This window comes from Alnus glutinosa, chromosome 12 (assembly GCF_958979055.1).
Source record: "Alnus glutinosa chromosome 12, dhAlnGlut1.1, whole genome shotgun sequence".
Classification (NCBI taxonomy): Eukaryota; Viridiplantae; Streptophyta; class Magnoliopsida; order Fagales; family Betulaceae; genus Alnus; species Alnus glutinosa.
This window is the reverse complement of record NC_084897.1, coordinates 12,916,636-12,922,797: the sequence shown is the minus strand read 5'-3', so window position 1 is coordinate 12,922,797 and position 6,162 is coordinate 12,916,636.

Genomic DNA, 6,162 nt, shown 5'->3' with positions numbered 1-6,162 from the left:
TTCTATTATTCTTTGCTAAGACTGGTCTATTTCTTATTTCTTGGACCGCATTCATCATAAATCCCTTTTTGACAATTCTCCAGAGATTCATAATGCTCAGGGGATCTTCAAACTTAAGAGGGATTCTTCCCATTCTTAGTTCTGCAGCATAATCATTAACTGAAGGATTAATGAGAATGCAATGTTTAGCAGGCTTAACTTCCATGAAATTATTGGGATCAAATTCTGGAACTGTGCTTCAGATTCTTAGGATAATAGGACTGTTGATCTTCGTCCTTGTTCTCAGATGTTCATCCTGGATGATTTTGACAGTATCATGGACTATTTTAGGAAAGTCACGTAATTCTTCCAGGTGCTTAACTGGGTAGTAAGACAGAAATCCTTCTTCAAAGAGCTGAGCTCCTAATTCAGGACATCCAATCTCGAAGTGATCCCAGTCACCGTTCCATAGTTGTCTTGAAAGACCATATTCTTTGTCAGGGACATAAATTAACCCTGGAAACTCACAGTGAGGCTCAAAAACTCTAAGAGTCTTTATTCCAAAGACTTTCTTGTACTCAAAATTCTTTCCATTAGTAATCAGCATCATTCTCTGAATCCACCTGTCAAAGTATTCAGTATATGCTGGACTTAGGAAAATAAGATTTTGGATCTCGCCAGGAAGGTCGAGAACCCTTTGTCGGATTTTTCCCATTTCCTTAGAGTCGATCCTTTGGAGCTGGTAGATCTCAGTGGGAGACCGAATCCTTTTATAGCTTGTGGATTCAACGGATTGTTGCAAAATCTCGTTGAAGGTTAGAAGATACTCAGTGGCTTTCATGGACTTGTCATGAAGATTCTTATGACTCTTTAGGAAAGCTTGAGTTAAATTATCTAATAGTATTCGAATATGAGGAGGGAAATCGATGAGACCACCCTTTGCATATTTGGTTGAAGTCTGAAGGACTTCTTCCAGGATAATACTATTAGTCTTATCCAGATTGAAGAACTCAATCTGTTGAGGAACTTTCTGTCGAATCTACGTTGGAGATTCTCCGTACTCATTCACCTTAGCTTTCCCCTTCTCCGCTGGAGTCAGGCGCTTAGGATTTACCAGATTGAAAGGATCAATCTGTTGAGGTTCTTTCTGCAGACGTTCCACTGGTCTTTCTGCATACTCAACCACCTTAGTTGTTCCTTTCTCCGCTGGAGCCAGGCACTTAGGATTTTCCAGATTGAAAAACTCAATCTGTTGGGAGACTTTCTGTAGATTTTCCGCTGGTCCATCTACATAGTCTACCTTAGCTTTCCCTTTCCTTGTTAGGGTTAGGTGCTCAGGATTTTGAATTTCCGGTGGGAAATTCCACATCTTAAGTATCTTAGATTTTTCTTTTGTGGAAGAAAGAGGCTTAGGAGGGGTCATTTTGTCCTGAAAAATGAAGATGTTAAAATCAATCCAGAATTCAGAAATGACATTATGTTCAAAAATCATTTTTAAAAAATACTTAGTATATCTTTCAGAGGATCATGTAATAGGCTTAAGCATGTCCAATAAATGGAGTATTTACTTATAGGACTTAAAAAGTTATTTAAAATGTATGACAAAACAATTTTATGCTTACAAAATTGGGTTTGCCAAAATTCACTTTTCTTAGAAAAGATCACAGAACCACTTAACCTATTGATTAGGTTTCTCTTATTTGGAATTGGATATCTTATCCACTCAAAGACTTTGTTGAGGGGCTTGTAGTTAATGACTAATCTGGGGGCTCCTCTCTCAAGCTCAGCATTCTTCTGGACATAAAAGGCTGAACACGACCAGGGTGACTTACTCTTACGAATTATGCCTTTGTGTAATAGGTCTTCTATTTCTCTCCGGCAGAATTCAGTAACTTCTTGACTCATCTGGATGGGTCTAGCCTTAGTGATGATTCTTCCTTCATCAAAATCTTTGATATAAGGAAGGCTTACAGTGTGCTTCTTCCTATGCCAAAAGGCAGTAGGGACATCAGAACAAACTTCACTTTTGATCCTATCCTCAAAGAGTTGGATTCGTTGCTGAAGGGTCTTTTGGCTCAGCTGTTCTTCAATTCTTTTAACCTTAATCTCCTCTTGTAAGAACCCTATCTGTTGGGTCTTAGACTTGATTAGGTTAACAGACTTAGAGATTGAATTGCTTTTGAAAGCATTCAATTGACTCAATTCTGGTTTGGCCAGAAACTTAACCTTTTCATCCATGGGGTAGGTAATTAAACCATCATGGTCTGTCGTAAAAGGATACAACAGAGTAATGAAAGGTAAACCTAATATGACTTTGTCAGTCATATTCTTAACCAAGACAAATGATGTTTTGAAACAAACATTATCTTGACACACATGGGCTTTGCTTATCTCAAAAGTAATTTGCATCTTGCTGCCATTAGCAGAACGCAAATTCTCTTTCGACTTACTGTAATACTTCGTAGGAACAAGTCCTTCTTGTATACAGTTCAGATCTGCACCTGTATCAATTAATACAACTACAGATAACTCAAAATCATGAATCTTAATTCTAACCTTGGAATACCATTTCCTAATATGGATTCTGTTGATTAGACTTATACAATTTTCTTCAAATTGTGGAGGCGTATCTTCAAGCTTAGGCTCGGACTCGGCTTCGCTATCATTAGGACTGCTAGCGGCTGACTTAAGCTTGTGCTCAATTTTCAAGAGATTAACATCCTGTTTTAACTCTTGATTTTCTTCCTTAAGTATTTTAATCTCAGACTTAATTTGATTAACTTCAAGTTGCAAATCTTTTATTGTGATTTGTTCCTTTGGTTTATCAAATCTTTTAAGCGTGTTGCTTAAACTTATATCAAGGCTTTTAGACTTATTAACTTCTCTTTTTGTTAGAAGTTTTCTTAACTTTTCTAAATATTGTCTTTTTAACTCAGGATTCTCAATTTTACTTATAAGATCAAGAAGCAACTCTTCTTGTTCTTCTTCCTTGGTCATAACACCAATTGTTTTGCAACAAGTGTCATTACAACCGAAACTTATGTTTGGGCCGAACTCATTGCTACTGCAAGAGCGGTAGCTGTTATCACTTGAACTAGTACTTAGTTCAGACTCATAGTCACTGGGTTCAGTGTCTTTTATCTCTAACATTCTTATTAAATTTTCCTTATCTTCATTAGAGACTTTTAGGGACTTAATGGTTTCCTTAGCTTTGCAATCCTTTGCAAAGTGACCGGACTTACCACACTTATAATATATATATATATATATATATAAAATAAGTTGTAGGGGTGGGCGCCCCTACCCGCCCTTGCATGGGACCACTATTATATGTACCCAACTAGATTTTTACTAAGCTGAACCATATACATGGACCCAATGCAGTACTCACAGTTCGAATCAAACAAATAGTATGCAACAACATCGTTAAATAATCCACCATGCACATGGACCCACTGCAGATAAATTAAACAAACCATTTGGACCACTATAATATGAAGAAAGTAAACAAATCATATGCATGCACCCAATCACTGTTTCGGTAGAAAACAAACCCAAAAGATACAACGCAATTTGTAGTGAATAAAGGGAATCTAACAAATCAACCAAAACCCCCAAATCCCCAACAAACAAAACCCTCAAATCCTCGACAGTGCTAACATTTTTTTATACCCAAATCGCTGACAAACCCTAAACCATAAATAAATAAATAAATAAATAAAATAAAAAAATTAAACCAATCACCAATCAGAATTAAACTAAGCAAACAACATCTACAAACACCCCCAAATTGCCGACAACCCTAAATGTGAAACCCCCCAAATCCCCGACAACCCTAACTTTTCTCCATAAAAAGGAAAAAAGAAAAAAGAAAAAAAGAAGACTCTCACCTGCTTTAAGATTATGAACGCCTTTTTTCAGTTGGTTTAGGGAATTTCAGTGTACATTTGAGTCAAGATCGAGGAAAATCGTCGTCTTGATGTGTGTTGCCTTCTTTGTTTAGAACATTTGAGATTTTAGGGTTGGGAACAAGTGTGGGGGCACGAGACGAGACAATATGCGGGTTTGTAGGGCTGGATGGGGACGGGAGTATTTTAGGAACGGTTAATGTGTTAAATGGTCATGTGCAACGCAGGTGACCTACTTTCTGTCCAAAGTGACAGGCAAGGGGACGGAAGGTCCACGTTGACACACGTTGTTAACATTAGGGGGGGTCATCTACTAATTTTTAAACATTGGGCGCCAGATCGCCATATGGTGGATATATCAGGGGGGGTAAAGTATAATTTTTCCAATATGCATATAATTAAATAAAGCATAATTCACTATATTATGGAACCCAGTATCACTCTTAGTAAGTATTTTAGAAATACTTACAGTATAACATGCAATATTTATTTACACACATAATTCAATAAACACCATAATCATTAAAGTATGGAAATCAGTATCACGCTTAGTAAGTATGTTAATACTTACAGTTTTCTATTTAAAGAGAGATCCACATAAATGATGATTGCACGGTTATATACATGCAACAATGAATCAACATAATTTACTAAAACCTATTTAAACTCTTTTACCACCGCTGACATTTAAACATAATTTCCTATTATTGCTTGAATATTATCACGGCATATAAAATAGGTCAATTATAATACCACATTTTTCGTGTAGATATTATTATGGCATGTACTAATTAATGTCCAAAATACCCTCAAGTAAATTAGGTATCAATACAACCATATATATATTTTTACTGCTTCCATTCCGTTATTAATCTATTAAAACTAGATTACAATTCTTTTTAAGATTTAACCTACGAAAGTACAAATTAAAAGCCAACTTGAATATTTAACATCATCATAATAATACCTTTTATAAACTTTGGCAGAATTATAGCATTAGCGTAACTAATGCTTAGAAATGTTTTCTAAAACTTTGGGTGGCTCTTTTATGAAATACTTTATTTCTATTTGGGCATTACAATGACGCTTTTATAAAATATTCATTTTTTATTCGGGCATTATAACGACGTGTTTGTTTAAATAAATCACCCTAAAAATCCTGTTTAAACATTAGATAACTTATTAACTTTAACCTTATAACATTAAAACAAAGCTAAATAAGAAACTTATTCAAAATATCTTGGATATTTTGTAAAGGACTCCAATCACACACACAGAGACTGGCCGTGAGAGAAAAGGAATAGAGAAGTAAGCTTCTCTGCTTTCTTGCTACAGGCTCAGACAACAAAGAGGTGGAGAAAATTCTTTCTTCTTTTCCTGCTATCGTCCATGACATAGACAGAGAAAGGGAGATACTTTGAGAGAGTTTTGGAGAGGATTGAGAGCCCTTAGCCGTGGGTTTCACCACTGGCCAAGAAACACAGTGAGGGTGAGAGAGAAAAAGAGAGTTTGAGAGAGACTTACTATTTTCTGTTCATAGACTGAAAGAGTTGTAGCATAGAGAGAAGGTTTTCTTCCTCTTTTTGTTTATACACCAACTTTCTATTGTGAAGGGACAAAGGAAGAGAGCTTCTTCTTAGATCACATAGAACTGAGAGAAGCAGATATTTGAGGGAAGAGAACTGGTTCCTTCGAGAGAGAAAAATAGAGAGAGCAAGAAGAAGAAGATGCGTGAATGAAGGGAGGGGTGCATCTCTATTTATAGAGATGTTGAACAGCTAGGATAGCTTTGTTTTGATTGCATCTAACGGCTATGAATCAAACATGGGCAGCAAGTTAGAGATATTTTTACCAAAACAGAGACAGGTGTTCAGTGCAATGGAATCTTCACTCTACAGAACTATGGCGATCGATCGGCAGGAACTGGCGATCGAGCGTTGTGTCGATCGAGCGTTGGCTTGTGGGGGTCGATCGTCAAGTCGAACAATCGTAGCTGCTGGATATCGATCATCAGGTTGATCGATCGCCCATTTATGGGGATCGATCATCCTCGCGTTTTGATCTTGAATCCGACCTTCTATAGTTTAAGGTCTAATAATCTAATCTAGCTAATTTAGAACTATAAACATACCTCAAATATTAATGGATATTTAATCCTATAAATATTCATATTAAACATTAACGAATATTTATTATTGTAAATATTCATATATTCTTTTGTCTTATTGTTAGGTCTTAAATCTATTTTAAGACATTATATTTTATATCTTAAAAT